General features: G+C 43.6%; 1 long non-coding RNA gene and 1 other non-coding gene across 3 annotated transcripts; one reads left to right on the top strand and one right to left on the bottom strand.

Annotated features, from left to right (window-relative positions):
• Window positions 1–1,313: 1,313 nt before the first annotated feature.
• LOC103694952 (uncharacterized) lies at window positions 1,314–20,265 on the bottom strand. 2 transcript variants are annotated; one of them, XR_015643125.1, is made up of 5 exons: window positions 20,059–20,265; window positions 9,052–9,157; window positions 5,808–5,935; window positions 3,677–3,871; window positions 1,314–2,213 (listed from the first exon to the last, which is right to left on the bottom strand). It is a non-coding gene; the product is annotated as an uncharacterized LOC103694952 (long non-coding RNA). The 2 variants fall into 2 exon arrangements; XR_015643126.1 differs by lacking the exons at window positions 1,314–2,213; window positions 3,677–3,871; window positions 5,808–5,935 and adding an exon at window positions 8,232–8,518 and having other exon boundaries at window positions 20,059–20,262.
• A 3,044-nt stretch (window positions 20,266–23,309) lies between these two features.
• On the top strand, window positions 23,310–23,371 carry LOC120098345 (U7 small nuclear RNA). The gene has a single exon (XR_015643164.1). It is a non-coding gene; the product is annotated as a U7 small nuclear RNA (small nuclear RNA).
• The last annotated feature ends 485 nt before the right edge of the window (window positions 23,372–23,856 follow it).

Genomic DNA, 23,856 nt, shown 5'->3' with positions numbered 1-23,856 from the left:
TGATAGGGAAGAGGAAAGCACTCCATCTGGACAGAAACTGATAATTAACCATATCCCATTCCTGGATATCTGGCTTTTAAACAAAATCGGGCACAGCAATGTTTATTTCTCATGCCTTTTACTGAAAATGCTATTTCATCCTTCTAGCCTTTAAAGAGACAACAGCAGTGCAGTTCGACTATTAGGTTACTAAAAATTGTTTCATTTTATATTACCAGTGTAATGCATTCATTGAAAACAAAAATTGGAAGTTCAGAAAAATCACCAGAAAAAAAAAAACCAACTTAACATCTAGGATAATTGTTAGCATTTTTTGATGACTGTTTTTCAGATTTATTTTAAGATAAACAACAGCTCAGAATAACAATTTCTCCATCAGCAATAAATCCGTTTTTTAAAACAAAAGAAACAAGAAAGGTGGAGACTGTTATGAGGGCTCTGTGGGTAAGAGCACTTGCCACGAAGCCTGAAGCCCTGAGTTGGAGCTCTACCACCCACATGGTTGAGGAGAGAACCAGCTGCTACAAGCTGTCCTGTGACTTCCACATGGATGCCATGGTGCATGTATTCATGCAGGCCCTACACACACAATAAATAAATAAATATTTAAAGAATGCAAAATTCATTTGAAAAAATTTAAGGTCATCCTTGGCTACCTAGCAAGTTCTAAGGCAGATCTGCTCTGTGAAATTCTATCCCAAAAAAACAAAAACAAAACGACACGAGCTCAACAAACCTCCAAAATAGAACCCTTTTTCTCTCCTGAGGAGTGTCTAAGTTCATTTGTTTACTCTTTTACACACATTTCAGCTCGACCTTGTCATGAAAATGTAGACCATTTTTTAAGGAATGAAATTTAACAAAGAAAATGAACTATTGATTTCCCTGAAGCCCATAACCATGTCCCCTATAGCTCAATGTTTGACTAATGACATTGATAATTCAACTCTAGTGGCCAGTCTGAATAATTCAGGGGGATAGCTATAAAACTAAAGCAGGCCCAGCAGCAGTCTGCGATTGGTGAGGTCCAAGGGAAGCAACCACACACCCCGCCCTCCTGTCTCCCTTCATGGTGCCACAGCTGTGCTAGAATTTGGGATGAGGAAAGGGTCCTTAGACTTGCATCAGGATCTTGAGTAGGCTGGAGCAGCTTGCTGGGAAGAGTTGATTGTGAAATTTTAGAGGTTTTATGAGTCGGCTATTAAAGACAGCCATTATTAAAGATTAAATGATATCAAATTATAATTCAATTATTATTACGTTGAAAACAAAACTAGTAATGACTTGAGGCTGTCGCTTTTCAGTCAGTTTGCTGCATTTTTTTTAAAGATTTATTCATTTATTATATATAAGTACACTGTAGCTGTCTTCAGATACACCAGAAGAGGACATTAGATCCCTCTACAGATGATTGTGAGCCACCATGTGGTTGCTGGGAATTGAACTCAGGACCTCTGGAAGAGCAGTCAGTGCTCTTAACCACTGAGCCATCTCTCCAGCCCTTTTTTTTTTTTTTTTTTTTTTTAAGTTTGCTGCATTTCTATCCACACTCCAGATACTCTCCCACCTTTTGTGTGGTAGAGTCCTGCATGATGTTTCAGAACCACGCTCGGTGCTGCCACATTGCTATTTTGAAACCTGAGTATCTCTTCGCATCATGGATATCAACAAGTGGTCCAAACCTGGGCTGAGTTATTGCTTTGTAAATTGTTTGTTGATGGAGAATACGTTAATATTATAAATTAAACTTAAAATATGTCCCATCTAGGACTGCTCTATTATGAGTGGCACAAAGGACGGACACATTCTCCTTCAGCACTCAGATACCTTTGTCAGATCCAGCCACACTATTAACCTCATTGACAGATGAGCGGAATGTTGGTATCTCTGTCTTCTGTTTGCTCAGCTTGCTATAGGAGCCCTCTCCCACCCCTGATCCTTTGTGGCATAGCAGCAGCAGATGAGAGAAAATCTGGAGGACATAGGACTCAAAAGAGGGAGGCAGAGACAGGGAGGGAGAGGAAGAACAAATTCTTTTCAGCTTTGTGTCCTGCCTCTTCCTGTCAGCGCCTGCTGGCAGCTGTCTGTGAGAAGGAAAGCAAGTCTTTGCCCAACATGTTGAGCACTGAGCGTTTCCGATTGTGGCAGTCTCAATCACCAGGCCAACTCTGGCATGACTGCATCAGCCATTTTTTTTTTTTTTTGACAAGATCCTGGAGAAAATGGAAAAAGAAAGAAGTTTAGAAGTTTCAACCCAAGATTTCTGGACCCAAGGGTAGATACAACATCCTGGAAAGAGGCCTGTGGTGAAGCAAAAAAGTTCACTCATGGCAGACAGGAAAGAGAGACAGGGCACACAGAGGGGAACTGTGAATGGGGCTGAGAATAACAACACAAAGTCCCCTTGCTGAGAGGAGAGAGTAAATGCTAAATAGACTCAGGGTTGAGGTTAGAGGCTCACAGGGATTCCATTCCTGGCCAGGGAGAAAGCCTGGCAAGGGTCAGGTATGGAGTGTGGTGGTACACAACCTTTTTTTTTTTTTTTTCCGGGGCTGGGGACCGAACCCAGGACCTTGCGCTTGCTAGGCAAGCGCTCTACCACTGACCTAAATCCCCAACCCCGGTGCACAACCTTTAATCCCCACCTGCAGATGTGTGAGGCTGGGGCTGACCTGGTCTACATCTAGAGTTCTCGGCCAGGCCATCGAGCGAGCGTAGTGAGACCCTATCTCCAGAACAAAAACAACAAACTAGCAAAACGTGGCAAGATGACAAGAAGAGGGGAAAAGCGAGAAAGTTAGTTGGGAGTGTCTGTGCTGCTCCAGCCACCTCCCTTTCTTCCCTGTGGCGGACAAACTTCTAGGTAAGGCTAGACAAGTCTGGACCAAAGGGGACTTCTAATTCTTCCCAAGAAGAAGCCACCCTTCAGGGCGGCATTCACGTACACCAAGCAGAAAGGAGAGGTAAATGCAGAGACTGGAGATGATTGCAGCCTAAGCAGGGGAGAGGAACTCAGGGTTCCAGCAAGTCAAGGAGAGGCATGATACAGACTGTCCTATCTTTGGACACAGTAACTACAGCTTGGGTTCTAGGGTGGGCAGCTGAAGGACAGACATGAGGTTGAGTCTCTAAGCCTCACCTGACCTGGGGTGGGGTCAGATGAAAAACTATACATCTTGCAGTCATGAACTGCTAGGCTGCGGCAAGAACAGAGCCACAACTAGGCTATTTGTCCTTCTCTCCCATCCAGACACACGCTATCCTGATGGGGAGAGAAGAAGAGATTCTTTAAGGCTGTTTGTTGAACAGCAACTATGTTGAACTTAACTCCAAGTAGATTGAGTTAAAGTCTTTAACTGAATTGAATATTTACTCCAAGAGACTGACTTGGAAAGTCCAAATACCTGGTCATCTTGAGAGTGGTAAGGCAGAGTTTCCTCCCATTTGGTAAAAAAATGAGGACTTTAGAGATAAGTTGAATTCCGTAATAGAGAAATAAACTATTTCCACTCGAGCTGTAGGTTATAAATCTTAAACCTATTACGCTATCGTATCCATACTCTCTTTGAAGTCTTAGGTTTTGTCTGTGCTGTGGACAGAAGCATTACTCAGATGGGGGTGAGATCATCGCTTCAGCATCTGAACTGTTTGTGGGTTCTGGGGGTACATTCGGTACCTTGGGGGGGGCATTTCTCTTTCTGGGCATCTGGCTTAGAGGCTGGAGCAGTTTTCAGCTTCTCCCAGCAACAATAGCTCAGTGATGGTGCAGCTTCTTCAGATGCTGGGGTGCATTATTCATCCATCATCATCAGAATATGACCTCCAAGGGGCAGAAGCATTCATCAGGCATGAGCGGCAGGCTAATGCCCGTCTGTAAATAACATGCCAGAAAGGGAGTACTTACTTCACGGAGCTCGAGGACAGCAACAAAGAAAAAAGCAGGCCGAAAACTGCCTCCGCCCAAGAGCATTTGATGTTCCCCCAGCCAAATCTCACAAATAATAGACCGCTTTCCCTTCCCCCTTGATGGCAAAGGACAGCAAAGAGGCAGTGCACAAAGTGAGGGGCAGGAATGAGTCAGAGTGGATGTGGTGGCATTAGAGAAGGACAGACATTAATGATGGGGAAGAAGCTGTGCAAACATCAGCTCGCTGACTGTGACTCACAGGGTCTGAGTCTTTCCTCCTCAACCCCAGAAGTCTCCTCTGATCTAAGGGATGCAGTGGGATGAAGACACTGGGCTCACTCTGGGGGAGGGTGCTCTGTTGGTATGGTAAAGTGGTGTTTGCACGGTCATCTATGGTAGAAAAATATGGAGGCTGAGAGCTGAGGGGCTGGGAAGTCAGGGAGATGAGAAGGTCTTCCTTTCTAGTCATGGGAATGAAAGAGTTAAAGAGAATTATTAATTGAGGCAGAAAGTCTACTTCTCTTCACACATCAATTCAATTATCTACCCTTAATACACAAGTGTGTTCATGGAATGCACACACACATACACACACACACACACACACCACACACACACATACCAGACACACACCACACACACACACACACACACACACACACATGTTTTATCAATATAATAATCCCAGGAAGGAGAGAAGTCAGTTAACTTTATGCTGGGACAGAAAATGAAGGGTTACTTTAAAATTTAAGAGTCTTGGGGCTGGAGAGATGGGTCAGTTGTTAAGATCATTGGTCACTCTTCCAGAGGACCTGAGTTTGATTCCCAGAATCCACCTGGTGTCTTACAACCATCTGTAACTCCAGTTTTAGGTATACAGTAACCTTTTCTGGCCTCCTTTAACACCAGGCACACACATGGTGCCCAGACGTACTCACAAGCAAAACACCCATGTACATAAAACAGAAGTAAGTAAATCAAGGGGTTGGGGATTTAGCTCAGTGGTAGAGCGCTTGCCTAGGAAGCGCAAGGCCCTGGGTTTGGTCCCCAGCTCCGAAAAAAAAAACCAAAAAAAAAAAAAAAAAGTAAGTAAATCTTTTAGAAGAAATGCAGTAGTTGAATCTCTTCATTGGTATATCCTTTCATTTTCTTTCTTTTTTCTTTTTAAAGAATCATTTATTTACTTTAGGCATATGAGTACACTGTAGCTGTCTTCAGACACTCCAGAAGAGGTCATCAGATCCCTGTACAGATGGGTGTGAGCCACCATGTGGTTGCTGGGAATTGAACTCAGGACCTCTGGAAGAGCAGTCAGCACTCTTAACCTCTGAGCCATCTCTCTCCAGCCCTATCCTTTCATTTTCTAAGCAGTAAGTGTTTTCAAATATCTTTTGCTTTGGCTTAATCCTTTAAAATATACCTGCAACTAACAAATATGAATTAATTCTAAAATTGATTCTGTATCATAGATGGTTTACTTTTAAAAATGCTTATTGTAGCTTAATATTCATAATCTAAACCCCTTTACTTACTCATGCCATCTAAGCATTGCTAGCACAGCAGTGCATTAATTAACACAGTAACTAACCTCAGAACAGCATATTATGGCTTTGTTACAAAACCTGACAGACGGGAGAAAGAGAGGAGAAAAACAAAGCTCTCTTCAAACCAAGCTACTTTAAAAACCGTTATTAAAACTGATAATGATCTAGTGCAAAGGAGCAGCTTCAATTTATTTACTTCTAAGAAATTTGCATAGGGCCAAATGTTTATGTCACACATTAACTCCTAGAGATTATGAAAGAATAAAGGGGAGTTTTTTATCAAAATCTCCTCATAAGGAGCTACTCGGATATATTGTTTCTAGTTATGGTGCTGAAGAATCATGATCCAGACCTACTTTTTCTGACACGAGGCAAAGAAGACGCTGCCTTTGCCTTTAGTACGGGAATGAAACGACCCCTTTGGACACCAGCATGGAACCCATCTGCGGTGGTGGCTGGAAACAGGTGATGCCCAGCACTGCTCCTGTTGATGAGATACAGAAAGGATCACAGAAGAAGAAACATCAACTCCTGGGAATTGAAGAAATTCAGCTTCTCTCTGAGTGTGGCTCTCTCTGCCCTCGGGGATCATCAGCCAATAAGGTCCAGGAGGGCAATGGGAGCTGATGACAAACGGAGGTTGGGGATGGGAGTGGGGGCTGGGTGGGGGTGGGCGCGTCAGAAGCCCTGTGAGTACCTACTGTGAATGATCACACCAGGACCAGCTGCGAGGAGGCAGATCAACTTTACTTGGGGTGATTTAAGGTTTATATAATTTGTGGGTTTGGGACTGGGAACATCCGGAATAGGCAGAGGTCATTGACTGAAGGCTTAGGGCACGGAAATGCCTCATTAGCATGGGGAAGCATTTCAGGAATCTCAGGTGCTAGTTGAATGGGTTCTTCTCTGGGGAAAAGAAGTTGCTCCTGTAATTTAAGAAGACTGAGTGGCATTCCGCTGGTAGAATTTTGAATTCCCCAGACAAGGTCAGAGGAGGAGAGGCCCTGCCAATGAAGGGAGTCCCCCATATGCTACCCAGCCCAGAGGCAATCTGGTCAGTGGTAGACCTCGACCTTAATTAGCAGAGTTTTCCCCTACAGAAGAGTACAAAGTTTCTTATTCTTGGTGCTTTTTGAAACAAAGACAACAAGCTGGATCTTGGGGAGACTCTTGTTCTGGTCCTCAAAGCTTGTAGAGGCAGGGGTAGGAGTGGTGATAGGAATGAGTGGGGGTGGGGTTGGCAACAGAAAGACGGAAGTGATTTCGTATTTCAGTTCCACCTGCAGATCGTCCAGCTCCTCCACTGAAAGCTTCCATTTGGAGTAAGATAACCAAAGACTGCTAAGTCCACAAGGTCCCCGGAGAACCATTTATGTGGGGGCTGTGGCAATATTCATCTAACACTGGGCTAGCTCCAGCTAACGGAACACTTAACTGGTGGTAAAGTGGGTTTGAAAATTGAAACAAATAATCTAAGGAGTTCTACCAAGATGCACTTTGGTACAAAACCGCATATGGCTGATGCGCATTGGTCTCTTCCACTGATTTCAGATAATAATAAAAGTTATTTGTGGGGTTGGGGATTTAGCTCAGTGGTAGAGCGCTTGCCTAGCAAGCGCAAGGCCCTGGGTTCGGTCCCCAGCTCCGAAAAAAAAGAAAAAAAAAGTTATTTGTATCACGTTGTAGGTATTGGAAATAAAGCCTAGCTTCTTGGAAAGGTACAGTAACAAAGATGAAGCTATTGGAAAACATTCACTCATTGAATTTTTCCAGGAACAGATGGCAATATTTAAGATTTTGATGGGGGTTGGGGATTTAGCTCAGTGGTAGAGCGCTTGCCTAGCAAGCGCAAAACCCTGGGTTCGGTCCCCAGCTCCGAAAAGAAAAAAGAAAAAAAAAAAAAAAGAAAAAAGGAAAGATTTTGATACCCAAATTGAAGAATTAAATATAAAATCTTCATGTGTGCTAACCTTATAGATAACCTCATAAGAGTAACCTTTTCTGTTGGGTTTTTAAGAAATGTGAAATATTCTAAACTACAAAGGGCTCTTTGTACCAATCAGTGTGCCTAGCCTGCTCCAAATACCACAGTACCTTTAGTATTTTCTTGGTTTATTTAGCTGAAGTTAATATTGAAACAATATAATAGTTCTCTGTATCCATGGACTCAAACAACTGCAAATTGAAAACATTTGGGAAAAATATTATCTATAGTTAATATGTGCCTCCCTTTTCCCTGTTATTACTCCCCGAACAGTGCAGTAGGACAACTATTTGTAGAGCATCTGAAGTGAATTAAAGAACATAGGAAGATAGATGTCTGTAGGTTTTATGCAAATGCTAAATCATTTTATATATCACACTTGAGTATAGGTAATTTTCGATATCTGTGGAGCTCTTGTCCCTTGTAGCTACAGAGGGATTATTTCAACATTAGATTTGGATTGCATTCTAATCTATATCAAAAGAGTCTAAACCCGTGAGTTTCAATTCCACACCAGAGCGAATTACTTATATTCCTCTTCTATCTTGAAGAGCACATCCAACACTTCAAATAGTTGGCAAGAAAATGAAAGGCCTGTCCCCAAGAATGCTCTGCTTCAGGCTTCATCAGGGACAAGCTCTTTAGTGGAGCATAGCAGCTGTCGTGGGGAAGCAGAAGGCGAGACCATGTCAGTGATCTAGAACATACATGCCCTTACATGCAAGTCTATTTGTATCCCTAGAACTGGGTCTAATCATTTTCTTATGTTAATAGAAATTTTTTTTCACCAAAAAAATACTCATAATAAATGAAATAATTTTATTTGTTTCTCTTAGTTTAGTTTTGGGAGACTGGGTTTCTCTGTGGATAATATGTGGTTGCTGTGTGAACACCCGGCAGGTGACAGGAAAATGGAGAGAGGTGAGGTATAGGTGTGGCACAGTTTGAAGAATGGAACCTTTGATCCCTTCCTCTGAGAAGCTGTGTTGCTGTCAGACACAGTAGGCTGTGGACACAGCAGGCTGTGCTCATCGTGTTCTCTCCGGCATTTTGATGTCTTTGTTCATCTTTTAAAAGCTGCTTCTAGGCAAGAAAGCAGAGCTGTTTCTAAAGATTTCTATCTTAGCTTTGTTAATATTATTATTAATTTGTGGGCTTGGAGCCTTAGTCAGTGACCTCTGTTTTGTAGGATTACACAAAGGACATTTAAACTAAAGGGAGAAACATCTTTTCCTAGGGGACCATGGAGATGGCTTAGGGGCAAAATGTTTGTACAAGCATGTGGGCTTGAATTAGGATCCCAGGTACCCATTTAAAAGCTGAGTACAATAGCACTGAAACCACTGTGCTACACGAGAATCCCTAGGACTCTGTGGGCAGCCAGTCTAGTCCATGGTGAGCTTCAGGGGCAGTGTGTGCCCCTGTCTCAGAACACAAGGGTATGCCTAGAAGATCCAACTCCCTTCTCTGCCTCCACGGCCACCCACCTACCAATGGCATACACAGATACAATGGAAATACAGATACACATACACATAAGTAAAAATAAATCTTAAAACGAGTAAGGCAGAGAGCACTACAGAAAGACACTCGGCGTTGACCTCTCACCTCCATACCTGCACATACATGTGCGTCTCTTCCTCTTCCTACACACAACCCTTTTCTTAAACCTCCACTGCACTTTTCTGCTTTATTACAGGATTTTCTTTTTCTAAGAGTGTTCTGTCAAATTAAAAAAAAAACAATTATGAAAAGCCCACCTAGTCAGGGAAAAACAAGTCTATCATCGCGAGACATTATTGGTTATAACATGAACACCGACTGATAAAGATATTCCTTTTTATCATTCTTAAGATTTTTTTAAGTGATACACAATTCGACTATGGTAAAGTGACCTTTGTAGTGGAGAGATTTTCAGTTATTGACAGAGTCATGTAAGCACCATGGCAACCAAGAGATGAAATGTTCCCATCACACAAAAAACTTCATCCTTATTGTATTGGGATCATGTCAGATGTCAGACATATCACTATTAGTAAAACACTTCCCCAAGCTCCAGAAAGCACTGATTTGTATCCAGCCCCAAAGGTTTGCCTTTTTTCAACAGTTATATGGTGAATTTCATCCTACATGACTTTTTACGGTATGTATCAATTAGCACTATAATTCGAGATTCATTCAGGCTGGTTTGTGTATCAACAGTTTGCCTTTTTTTTTGTTGAATAATACATCACCGTGGGATGAAGCGGTCCACGTCTTCATTCCCAAGCTCAGCACTGCGATGCACTGAACTGTTTCCTCTAAACTCAAAAGCTGAGACCTGAACACTGCAGTGACTGCCTTCTTGTCAAGGCTACAGAAACAGAGGAGGTTGGATGAGGCAGGAGAGAGGGGCCCTAACGTGATAGGTTGATGCCTTTATGAAAGAAGGAGGAACTTTAGAAATTTCTTTCTCCAAACCCATGCCCTGTTGGAAGCCAGGAAGAGCTGTCTCACAGAAACCTAGTTAGCCAGCACCTCAATCTTTGACGTCTGGTTTCCAGAACCACGAGAAAATACATTCCCCCTTCTCCCAACTCCATGACATTTTGTTATAACATCCCAGGAAGCTCAGTGGACAGAAGAAAGAAAAAAGAATGAACCAGAAGTCCACTCATGACTAATAAAGAATGTTGCATCCTTACACAGCGGCCAGGGTGGATTCTCTGCCCTCAGTGAGCTGTGAAAAAACACAGCCATAGGACTGGGGCACCAGACTTCATCTCATTTTGGGAAACACTTAAAAACATCAGAGCAAGATGAGGCAGCTAAGTTATGACTGTCTGACAATGTTACTAAGTGAGCTTATTTCTTTTTGCAAGTAGTTCTCTCTACATATATGAGAAGAAGTACCCACGTCCTTCCTTCCATTACAGATTGGAGGAGAACTCAATCCTCCTAAGGGGAATTTTTAACATACTCTTCTTAGACATAAGATGACTAAGAAGGGGGCTATTTCCTGTGACGTTTGCTACAAGGGAGGTTCCCAGGCCCTATGCATGAAGATCTTCAGTTTTTATCAGACAGGTTAACTCTGATGCAGATCATTGTACAATCTCATTTCAAGGCATAGTTGATGGACTGGTGAGGTGACTCAGGGTGATGGCACTGTTGCCAAGCATGGAGTGTGACTGAGGACCACACAGTAGAAAGGAAAAACAGACTCTTGCAAGCTGTTCTCTGACATCCACACAATTGTTATGGCACAAGCATGTCTATGTGTCTACATACATACATGTACACACACACACAATAAATTAGTTAAAATATATTTTAAAAATCATAGTTACCAAAAAACCAAACCAAACCAAATAAATAAATAAATACTCAAACCCGAACAGACATGGAGAGATGGCTTAGCAATTAAGAGCATCATTGCTCTTCCAGAGGTCCTGAGTTCAATTCCCAGCAACCACATTGTAGCTCACAACCATCTGTAATGTGATGCTCTCTTCTGAAGTGCCTGAAGACAGCTACAGTGTACTCATATATAAATAAAATAAATAAATCTTAAAAAAAAACCAAACAGACAAACAAAAATCTGGGCAGGGGTGGCACACACATTTGATCCCAGCACTCAGGAGGCAGAGGCAGGTGGATTTTTGAGTTTAAGGCCAGTCTGGCCTAGAAAGTGAGTTTCAACACAGCCAGGGCTACATAGAGAAGCTGCCTTGAAACACAAAAAACAACCCAACAACCACCACAAAACATAGTTACTTAGAAATGGACAACTTCTCTGACATAAAACAAAATGTCACATCCAAAATGTATTGTAGGGCTAAAGAGAAAGTTTACTTGGTAAAGTGCTTGCCCACACAAACAGGAGGACCTAAGTCAAATCCCATGCTATAAACCAAGCAAAACAGGCACAGTAGTGTGTGCTTGTAGTCCCAGCACTGAGGAGGGAGAGACAGCAAGATTCCTGGGGCTCCCTGGTTGACCAGCCTTAAACAAATCCATGAATGTCAGGCTAATGAGAGACAAACAAGAGAAAATCAAGATGGGGTCCTGGAGAGAGGGCTCAGTGACTAGATAGCTTGCTACTGTCCCAGAGGACCTATGTCAGGCAGTGACAACCACTTGCAACTCCAGTTTCTAGGGATCTGACACCCTCTTTTGGCTTCTTGCATACACATGCACTCATATGACATATTCACTCACAGACACAGACATATGCATAAAAAAACCAACATAGGCAGCTCCTGGAGAATGACATCTAAAATTGTCCTTTACCCTCAACACACCACACACATGCATGTCTACTCCTCTCCCTCCACACACACTAAGATAAAACACACTATGGCTGGCTTAGCTTCAGGTCCTAACTCTCAGAAAGATACACAGGCACCAAGTAAGATGCATTTAGTTGTATGTATATCAGACATACAGGCTGATGCATCTAAATGTAGATGTTTATCTTCCCTGGGTCCATTAGTGTCTGTACATAAAATCCTTCCATCAAATCCTAAATGTGAGGGCTGCTAAATGACCTGTAACCTCTCACACCTTTTAGTGTGTTGAACGCAGAAGGAGGAAAACTCCTGTAGGCGTCACTGCAGGGTATCAGGGAGGGACAGCTGTTCCTAGCCGCTGCTCAACAATCTGCAGTGGGGGGAAAAATGAATGTTTCAGTAGTTTTGAATAGTCTGCTTCAGAATTTGGAAAGCAGAATGTGGCTCTTTGATGCTCACTGAGCATTTTTGGGGCAACTAATTCGGGTACATTTATCTTCTGTGACATCGACTAATGGAGCTATCTACCTCCCTGGAGCATGTTAAAAGTGAGTGGCTAAAATGTGCTTATTCCATTCTTCACAATGAGGCGGGTGTGTCTCGAGGGTAGAGGCAGCCCACGTGGGCACCCTGCCTGAGAAGCTAAACTAAGGAGTTCTCCAGTAGTGGTTTGGTTGGGGGTGTTTGCTGTTTTAACCTCTGAGATGTGGGTGAGGGCTCAGATTTCTTAAGAGTCGGACTCTGGGAGTTAAAACAGTTTTAATCAATCCTGTCAAATATATTCCAGTTTAAAAACGTTTCCATTTTAAACAGAGTGTGAAAGCAAACAGAAGTTAATTAAAAGGAGCACTGCTGAGCACCCCCGTGTTTCAGTGTCTGAACCCTAGGGAAGCGAGCGCTGTAGAGAACTGGGCTTTACTGAGACTCTTTTGTCGCTAGCTTTAAAACAGGCCTGGGACAAAAATCTCTCGGTGGTGATGGCGGCCATGTTGAAGCGAAAGTAAAGAAAGCAAAGAAGCAGGAGACAACTCTCCTGCTTTTGTGCAGAAAATCTCATGAACGTGTGATTAACGAGGCTGCAGAGATGGCTCGGCCGCTCCAATCCAGGTTCCGTTCCCAGCGCCCACACCGTGGCTCACAACCATCTGTAATTCCGCTCAGGGAATCTGACACCCACTTCTGAGCTCCTTGGGCACCAGACATAGATATATGTGCAGACAAAATACCCATACGAACTATTGATGACGATGAATGATAAAGATAAGACAAGAAAAATACAGTCTCCAGTTTAAGGAAAGAGCAGAGAAGGGCTAGAGGAAGAAAGACCAAATCTAAGACGTGGGGTTACATTTCACGAGTTTTTAACTTCATAGGAGAGACAGCACAAATCTAAGGAAGAAAGGCAAAGCGGAGGTTTTCCTTGGTGGAGCCGAGCCTGTCTACCCACTGGAGGAGAGCTAATTCTGCGAGGCAGACCTCTTCGCCATAGGACACACTCCATGCTGTGGTTACAAACCTTGACATGGCAGTGCCCCTAAACCTGTCCCTACTAATTCATACGTCTCAGGTCAGCCGCTCACACTGTCAGCTTGACTTTTCATTCTGAGGAAGACGATAGCGTCAACACAGCTAAGGAGATTATGTAAGAGTCATCTGAATTTGATCAACCTTTGGAGACTTTCAGCTATTGAAGACTTGGACTGACTACAGTACAGGAAGGGTAGAGACGTGAATCACTGACCATGAAACTTGCCACAAATACATGTTCCTGATGCCACAGGGCTTTTACCTTTTAAGGTAGATTCAAAACCTGTGCGCTGTATTTAGAAGTAAGAGTTAGACAAGGTTCAAAGGAGGCATTAATTGTCATTCTTGTCTTCGATTTTAACCATTCTTATCTGAGCACTGAAACAAACTCCTTAAAGCAAACCTCGAATTTCTTGTTTTCTTTCTGTCTTTGTTTTTGTTTTAATGCTTGTGTGAGCATGTATTTGTGAGCCTGTGTGTGCCCACATATGTTCACATATGTGTGGAAGCCAGAGGTCAAATTCAGTTGTTGCTCCTCAGGAGCTGTTCACCTTGTTTTTTTTGAAGCAGAGTCTCTCTCTGTTCTGGGGATAGCGAATTAGGCTAGGCTGGCCGGGGTGCCCAGTGGTCCTTCTGTGTCTCCCTAACCCTGAGATCACAGACTATACCACCATACCTGGCCTTTCTCTGTGGGTTTGGGGATTGAACTCAGGTCCTTGTGCTTGCAAGGCAAGCACTTTACCAATCGAGCCATTCCCATCACCGTTTTTAATGAATGTCATGACTGTTCAATAGCAAAACAGTCAATAGAAAAAATAATACATATTACATATAAGTTGGACTTTATTGAAACTTAAAAATTTTGCGCACTAAAGAACATTGTCAACAAGCACAGAGACAGCTCATAGAATGGGAGAAAATGTCTGAAAATCTTTTAGTTGATAAGGAAGTGCTATTTGTAATATGTAGCAAACCCCAAATAGTTAAAAATTAAGCAAAGGAAAAGCTGGAGTAAGGGAATACTGTTTTTATTTTTTAAAGATTTATTTATTTATTTTATGTATATGAATATACTGTTCTGACACATTGGAAGAGGGCATCGGATCCCATTACAGATGGTTGTGAGCCACCATGTGGTTGCTGGGAATTGAACTCAGGACCTCTGGAAGAGCAGTCAGTGCTCTTAACCACTGAGCCATCTCTCCTGCCCAAGGGAATACTCTTCTACTTCAGAGTTGGGAAGGCAGAGACAGGCTTGCTGGGAAGTCAGCCTAGGCTACTTAGTGACTTCTATGCTAGTAAGAGAACTTGTCTTAAAGAGAAAAAAATGGGTGGTGCCTGAAAAACCAAAGTGCAGCATCACATACACAAATATACACATGCACACACACACATGCATGCACACATACATGCATGCATGCATGAACATATGTACACAGACACAGACAGACAGACAGACAGACAGACACACACACACACACACAAGTGCACACACGCACATACACATACATAGGCACAGGAACTGAATAGACATCCTCCAAAGAAGATATACAAGTGGCCAGCAAACATAGCGAATGATATTTAATATCATTAATCAACATGGAAATGCCAATCAACACCACAATAAATATTACTTTGTACCAATTAAGATGGTTATTATTTTATAAAATGTTCTTCAGAAAATAGCAAGGCAAGAACTGGCATCATAAAGTTATCCTCCATTTGACACATACATACATTCATACATACATACACGGCCTGCATACCCATGCATATCATGGACTACTAATAATTATAATAGATAAATATTTAAGATACACTAATCTATAATTACTATACAGTAACTCAGGAATTCAAGGTCATCCTTAGTTATGATTGTGAATCCAGCCTGGGCTACATAAGAGTCCTTCTCCCTGGCCGGTGGTGGCGTATATCTTTAACTCCAGCAGTCGGGAGGCAAAGGCAGGTAGATCTCTGAATTCCAGGCCAGAGTGAGATCTGGTTTACAGAGGAGCTCCAGGATGGGCAGGGTCACACAAAGAAACCCCATATTGAGCCACCCCCACCCCCCCTCGGCCTGACATATAACATTAGTGGAACGTGAAGATTCACAAAGTGACATAAATAGGTCACGAAAGGACAGATGCAGCATGAGTCCTCACATACTGGTTTTCTGGAATAAGCAGGTTTAGGTTCCTGGAAATGCAGTGGACAAGTGGTTGCTAAAGGTAGAGGGGAGGAGAAAGCACAGGTCGTCCGTCCCAGATCCCAAGACACGGTTGTTTCGTGCCACTCACAGTGGATATACCAAGTGTAAAGGTTAATCTTCACTCAGTTGGAATGGATTTAGGATCCCCTAAAAGGCACACTCCTGGGTGTGTCCAGGAGAGTGTTTCTACAGAGGTTAGACTAATGAAGAACAATCCTCCCTGAATGTGAGAGGCACAGTAACAAGGCTGGGAGCCTTGATTTACTAAAAGGGGGAAGGAGAGAGCATGCGTTGAACAGCGTATGCATGTGTGCTTCCTGACAAGGAGACAGCAAGCTGCCTGGTGCCACCCCTGCTGCCAAGCCCTGTCTGCAATGACGGGCTGTATCTCCTCAAACAGGGAGCAAAAGGCCCCCAATTGCCTTTGTTGAGTATTCTGTTACAGTGTTGTGATTGCCCCAGACCAGAAACAGAAACAAGCATGTTTATCCTTCCACCATGTCAGGACTTACTGGATAAAAATACATTCACAAGCTATGTTAGTTTCCTTGGCTATAATTTGCTAAGTAGCTCATATGTCTCACGGTATCTGGGCATTGGCAGATACAGGTTCATCCCATCCTAATTACTAATATTAACTCTTAGGTCACACATTACCTATCACACAATGGCTATGTATCTCTGCTGTGTGTGTATGTGCATATGTTTTTACTAAATGGCTACGAAAGGGTTAAAGAAGTTTGCGGAAGGCAGAGGAGAAGCAGGTGCCGATTTAAAGAAAGTTAATGAAGGGTCAGAACACGTTAAGCTGCAGAGGGGAAGACTGGGACTGTGGGGTCTGTGTCAGTAAACTGCAGGACCACGGGGACTCTAGTGATGAGGGACATGACCAGAACCAGATGGATGAATGGGTGGCAATTTTTAATAGTCCATGTCAACAATGCAGCCCAGCTGAAGGCCCTGGGATGTTTGGGAGCTCTCTGATTGTTGATGACACTAAAGTGTCATCTTTGTCTAGACAAATTGCCCTGCCTCCCATGTGTCTGAGAGCCATTGTCTTTACCGTATATAGACTTTTAATTGGGGGAGAGGATCTGGGGAAGGACGGTAGTGATAAGTGCACAGTGGTGTGTGTGTGTGTGTGTCCTTAATACCATAAAGCAGTGTGCTTAGAAGCGGTTAGGATGATACATTTTGTATATAAATGAAAAGGAATCTATCTGGGCAGTGGTGGCGTACACCTTTAATCCCAGCACTCAGGAGGCAGAGGCAGGCCAACCTGGTCTACATAAGTGAGTTCCGGTCAGCCAGGACTACACACACATACACACAGAAAAGAGGACTCCAGGAAAGACTCATTCTTTCTCATTGTGAGGACAATACCCTGATGGCCGCCCCCTCCTTCACATTTTCTCTAGTTCCGCGTTGAATGAGATTTGCTTGACGAGTCTCAATCTGCAGCAGTTTTCCCCTCTACCACTTCAACTGTGAGCCTCTATGCTGATGGGTTCACCATTTGAATTAGAAACATTTACTAACTGTGTAGTGTGTGCAGGGCCCTGTGCTCCATGCTGTGCACATAACAGCATAATATGGGCCCAGTGACCTGAAACAGCATCCTGTAAAGACATGGTCACAGGTCCTAGGGCACATGGAGGACAGTGCATTACTTCTGGACAGAATGGCAGTCGATATGTTCACTGGGAGTTGGAGAGCAAAAACAGCCTTGGGAGACATGGGTTGAAGCAAGTTGTGAATATTACATAGGATTTGATAATAGGGAAATAGGTAGACAGAACTCCCGAGGGAATTTGTTACCTGCAGAGTTAGCTAACCTTGGCATATACTATTTGTTTTCGGGGACTAGATGCCAGGTAATTCCACACCAGTCATGACAATCAGAAGATCTCCAAACATTTCAAATGTTACCAGACTGGCAACATAGCACATCCACTCCATCCATAGCAACCGATAGGGAGCCCATCTCTGGAACAAAGATTTAAGTTGGACCAGAGCAGAAAGTCCTTTTATGATTTTGTTTTCTGTCACATGTGGATTGTTTTTTAAAAGGTCTTTTGTTCATTTCATTTTTCCTATTACTTTTAATTTTTTACATTCCAGTCATTGCCCCCCATCCCCATCTCCCCTCCCACAGTTCTTCATCCCATTCCTCCTCCCCGTCTTCAAGAGGATGTGTCCCTACCCCTGTGCCAGGCCTCCCCACTCCCTGGGACCTCAAGTCTCTCTAGGTTTAGGCACCCCTTCTCCCACTGTGGCCAGATTCTGTACTGTACATATGTCAGGGGGTCTCCAATATGCTGCCCGGTTGGTGGCTTAGTATCTGAGAGATCTCAAGGGTCCACTTTAGTTGAGACTTCTGGTCTTCCTATGAAGTTACCCTCCTCCTTGGCTTCTTTCAGCCTCTCCTTAATTCAACCACAGGGGCCCCCAACTTCAGTCCATTGGTTGGGTGTAAGTATTTGTGTCTGTCTCAGTTAACTGCTTGTTGGGCCTCTCAGAGGGCAGCTATGCTAGGCTTCCTCTGTAAGCACACCATAGCATCAGGACTTGGAGCCTCCCCTTGAGATGGATCCCAAGTTGGGCTGGTCCAGTTACCCTGGTCTCTTCTCCATTTTCATCCCTGCAGTTCTCTTAAATAGGAACAATTCTGGGTCAGAGTTTTTGGCTGTGGAATGGCAACCCCATCCCTCCACTTGATGCCCCGTCTTTCTACTGGAGGTGGACTCTACAAGTTCCCTCTCCCCAGTGTCGGACATTTCATCTAAGGTCTCTCCCTTTGAGTCCTGAGCTTCCCTCACTCCTCTACTGGGTCTCTGGTACTTTCTAGAGGGTCCTCCCCTCCCCCTCCCAAGGTTGAATATTTCCATTCATTCTGCTGACCCTCAGGGCTTTTCCTCCCCCCCAACCCCTTCCATATCTGATCATGTTCCCCTTTTTCCTTCCCCTCTCCCCTCTCCCTCCCTGCCTCCCATGATTTTTTTCTTCTCCCTCCCAAGTAGGATTGAAGCATCTTCACCTGGGCCCTTCAGCTTGTTAACCTTCTTGAGTTCTGTGAATTGTGTCCTGGGTATTCTGTACTTTTTTTGGCTAATATCCACTTATAAGTGAGAACATACCATGCATGTCCTTTTGGGTCTAAGTTACCTCACTGTTCTTTTCATTTTATGAGAAAGTTGATCTGAAATCTTAAGAGTATGAACTACCTGGTAACTCAAGCAATCGGCGAGCTAACATCATAGTCACGGCACTGACCCACCCAGAGACGCTTAAGCAGTTGAATTTAGCCATATTGGCTAATGTGACCAGGGGAGTATCTTTTAATTTAAAGGAATAGTGTGGCAGAGAGGCCCTACAAGTACACGGGCCATTCTAAAGCTTCCCTACTATTGAAAGTTGAGATACATAAAGACTTAAACTGAGGGCATAATACAGGACATAGAAGGGAGTGGGCAGCAAGTTGTGTGCAGGAAGAAGGAGGACTGGGAGCAAGCGACAACACAGCTGGACCAGCCCTAAGGAAAAGTGTTTCTGAGAAGCAGAGAAGTCAGTGAGTGAAAGCACGGGTCTCCGTATGGAGGACAGATGGGGTTGGGTTGGACCATTTCAGATTACGGAGAGGATGTGTGTGGTAAGGGGTCTAGCTGAGCACGGAGTCACATGTAGGTAATGAAGGTGAGAGTGTGTAGACTTGCATTATTCACAGAAGAACATACCAAGAGGGAAAGGCTTTGCACAACTTGGCTTTTCCCGATTTGGCTGTTTGCTTTTGCTCAGTGGCTGTTTGCTTTTGCTCAGTGGTGTCTCTTGGAGGCATGTAGGTGAAAAATCTCCGATTTGAGATTCTTAAATCCACACTGAGAGTTCAGCGGGTCCCTTTAAAAGCCCCAGGAGAATAAATAGCTCCCTTCCTCAAAAGCTCTAAACCATTTCCCCTTTCCAGGGAGGAAACACAGACAAAGCAAGGGCAGATTTCAGCCTGAGGGCCTCTCCCCAGCTGACAGCCAGCGATGCAGTTCCTAAGCTGGGGACCATCCCATTGTCCTTTGAGAGAGCCAGCTGCAGAGCTAGATAGAGTGAGCCTGTCTCTTCAACCCCAAGACTGCAATTATGCTAAAATGGGATCTGCAGCAGTGAATATAAGGAGAAGCCTTGGAATGCGTCTCCCACACTAAACAGCTTTATGGTTGAAAGGAAGCAATTACTGAGAACAAGATGAGGCTAAGTAAAAAAGCCTAACTTTCCAACTTTTCTAACTTATATTGACAGGACTGTGCTGACCTCAACGAGTTTGTACCCCCTCCCCCTGCCAAAGCCACGACTTCAGTTTTCTGCCTTCGGATTGAGTGGGAATAATTTTTAAAAATTAACTCCTCCCAGGGCTGCAAAGGCAGCTCAGTTGGCAAAGTGCTCATCTTGGAAACACGAGGACCTGCTAGGCAGGTGGCGCATGCCTTTAACTCCAGCACTTGGGAGGCAGAGGCAGGTGAATCTCTGAGTTCGAGGCCAGCCCACTCGAGTTCCAGTACAGTCAGGGCTCCGCAGAAAAACTCCTGTCTCGAAAACCCAAAAATAAATAAATAAAAATAAGCACAAACCATCTGCGGGCTGGTATGCCGTTGTAATCTTCAGTGCTGGGAGGGCAGCGGCAGGTCAGTTATCTCTGGGACTTTCTGGCTGGTTAGCATGTCCTAATCAGTGAGTCCCAGGTTCCAACGAGAGACCCCGTCTCAAAAGCTAAGGTGGATGGTGTCTAAACAGGAACACCTCGATACTTGAGAACAAACACGCACGCACGCACGCACGCACGCACGCACGCACGCACGCACGCACGCACGCACGCACGCACGCACGCACGCACGCACGCACGCACCGCCTCCTCCTTTCTACTCAGCTGAAAGCAACTTCCTTGAGTGACTTAATAGTATCACTAGTTTTATTAAAGTTGTGTGTTTAATTATCTGTTAGACTTTGCAAGAATTAACTATCCAAGAAAGTTTTCTGGTACATAACGAATGAGTACTATGTTTTTCTTCTTTTTTCCCCCTTTCTTTTATTGGATTTTTGTTTTAAATTTACATTTCAAATGTTATCCCCTTTTTGGGTTTCCCCTCCAGAAACCCCATATCCCATTCCCCCCTCCCCCTGCTTCTATGAGGGTGCTCCCTCACCCACCCACCCACCCACTCCCTCCCTGCCTCCCTGCCCTGGCATTCCCTAACACTGGGGCATCGAGCCTTCCCAGGACCAAGGGCCTCTCTCTCCTTTTACTGATGCCTGATAAGGCCATTCTCTGCTACATATGTGGCTGGAGCCATGGGTCCCTCCATGTGTACTCTTTGATTGGTGGTTTAGTCCCTGGGAGGTCTGGGGGGTCTGGTTGGTTGGTATTCTTGTTCTTCCTATGGGGTTACAAACCCCTTCAGCTCCTTCAGTCCTTTCTCTAACTCCTCCATTAGGGACCCCATCCTCAGTCCAGTGGATATTTATTTATTTTATGTATATAAGTACACTGTAGCTTTCTTCAAACACACCAGAAGAGGGCACTGAATCATATTACAGATGATTATGAGCCACTATGTGGTTGCTGGGAATTGAACTGAGGACCTCTGGAAGAGCAGTTAGTGTTCTTAACCACTGAGCCATCTCACCAGCCTTCTCTGTTATGTTCTTTTTAAAATTTCATTTTAGAAATATTCTAGAGAAGTTTGAGGGTTAAAAATTAAAGTGTATATTGCTCAAGATGGAACCAAGCAGCATCACACACACAAGGCTTCATGTCGGCTCTACCTGGTTAGGCTGTCACCGTGCAGCTGGGATTTGGGTTCTGTGAGGAGCAAGCAGGTGTGAAAAAAGTAGAACCTGAGGATTCCTAACTCTTCTTCATCTCCTGGGTCAGACAGTGACAGAAGCAGGAAACCAGAGACAGGATGATGCCTGATATGAGAAACTACAAATTAGAACCGCCCATAGCAGCCCACCATTTCCTCATTCCTTTTTCGCTGCCTGCAATTAAAAATGTGCACCCTGCAGGAGACAGCTTCCTGAACAGAACTCCAATCCCACAGGCACTAAAACATAAATGATAATAATATATAAACAATAATAAATGGGGCCTCACGAAACTGAAAAGCTGTAAGGCAAAGGACAAAATGGCAGCCTACACAATGGGAAAAGATCTTCACCAACCCCACATATGACAGAGGGCTGATGTCCAAAATCTATATAGAACTTAAGAAACTAGAAATCAACAAACCAGAAATCAACAAACCAAATAACCCAATTAAAAAATAGGGTCCAGATCTAACGGAGGAATCTCTAATATTCAAGAAGCACTTAAGAAATGTTCAACATCCTTAGCCATCAGGGAAATGCAAATCAAACCAACTCTGAGATTCCACCTTATACCTGTCAGGATGGCTAAGATCAAAAACTCAAACAACAGCTCATGCTGGTGAGACTGTAGAACAAGGAGAACACTCCTCCATTGCTGCTGGGAAAGAAAACATGTACAACCATTTTGGAAATAAATTTGGTTTCTCAAAAAATTAAGAATCAATCATATCTTAAGATCCAGACATAGGGGTTGGGGATTTAGCTCAGTGGTAGAGCGCTTGCCTAGCAAGCTTCAAGGCCCTGTGTTCGGTCCCCAGCTCCGAGGGGGAAAAAAAAAAGATCCAGACATAGAAGTTCCACTATACCACAATGACACTCAACTATGTTCCTAGCAGCTGTAGTCATAACAGTCAGAAACTGGAAACAACCTAGATGCCCCTCAACTGAGGAATGGATAAAGAAAATGTGATACATTTATATGATGGAGTATTAGTCAGCTGCTGTAAAAGCAATGACATCATGAAATTTGCTGGCAAATGGATATAACTAGAAACAACCATCCTAGTGAAGTAACACAGACCCAGAAAGACATAGTATGTACTTATAAGTAGATATTAGCAGTAAAGGATAACCATGCTACAATCTACAGACCCAAATGCCAAGTCCTGCATGGCTGGAGAAGGGATGGCATAAGATGTTTCTTGAACACAAGAGCAGAGCCAGCAGGGTGTGGGCCTCTACAAGTGCTGATGGTTGCTAGGTGTAAGGCTTGTTCATATAATAATGTATATATTTTACTTCATGTTCCTCCTTTGGGAAATATTCTCCCTGCCAAGGTTAATGATTCTATGATAATTAGGAACAACATGATTCCAGGAAGTGAGGATATGTCTATGTTCCTCAGCAAAATGGTAAACACTGTGATCTTCAGGACAGCCCTTAAGGCTGTGGGAAAGAGTGCTGAAAACGTGAGTTCAAGACTATATAAACAGGATTTCTCAACTATGCAATATATAAAGATGAAATATAAATTGTATGAGGGGCTTCACAGACCTAAAAGACCAGGGGCAGCTGCAATAATTAACCAGCTTATCAGTAAGATATTAAGGAAGAGGTTTAGGGGGTAGTGATCTCAGGGCAAGATCCTACCCAACTAAGTTTATTGTTTGTGCTTACAGAGGCAAGCAGATTTCCGAGTACAAGGCCAACCTGACTTGGTTGATATTCATGGTAGGCCTGACTTTTTTGAGTTTAGATCCAGACATGGTGGAAATGGTGATCTCAGGGTAGGATCCAACCAAGTTATCTTATTGTTTGTGGTTACAAAGACAGGAGATCTCTGAGTTCATTTGCTATATTAAAAAAATGCACTTGCTGTCTTTTTTAAGACTCAATGGGCTAAGGTCATAAATGCTGATTTGTGGGATAATCAAAAGGGAGCTGGGGTAAAATGACTGAACTGGTATGTAAATAAAAGACTGGGCTTTGGTCTGCAAGAGAGAGCTACCTAGAGAGCTAACATACCTCTTTTAGAATTTTTCTAGCAGGTTTTCTAACTTTGGTAAGAAAATCCAAGAGCTGTCTAGGGAGCTATCTTGAGAAGACTACAGAGCTGTCAGCTTGCACCCCATCTTTGACTTTGAGTGTTTTTTTCTGCCCCTTCCTACACTCGGGATCTTTTCCCAAACTGAGGCGATTTTTAGCATCCAAAGAAGCTAAGTAAGAAGAAGGGCCCAAGATGTGTGAATCTCACTGAGAAGGGGAAATAGAATAGACATTGTGGGTGAATGGGGGGATGGGAACAGGAAGGATCAGGTGTGGGTCAGAAGGAAGGAGAGAAAACTGGAGTGGGGTGGGGTACATCTCTGGAATGAGCTAGAAACCTTATGCAATGGAAACTCCCAGGAATCTATGAGGGTGACCCTAAGACGCCTAGCAATGGGGGATATGGAGCCTGAACCAGACATCTCCTATAACCAGGCTTCCAGTGGAGGGAATGGGACTCCGTTTGACCTACAATTTGTCCTCCCCACAAAATGTACTGGGATAAAAATGGTGCA

Source organism: Rattus norvegicus, chromosome 18 (assembly GCF_021556685.1).
Source record: "Rattus norvegicus strain SHRSP/BbbUtx chromosome 18, alternate assembly SHRSP_T2T, whole genome shotgun sequence".
Classification (NCBI taxonomy): domain Eukaryota; kingdom Metazoa; phylum Chordata; class Mammalia; order Rodentia; family Muridae; genus Rattus; species Rattus norvegicus.
Note: the sequence above shows the minus strand (reverse complement) of the source record. Positions and strands in the feature narration are given on the sequence as shown.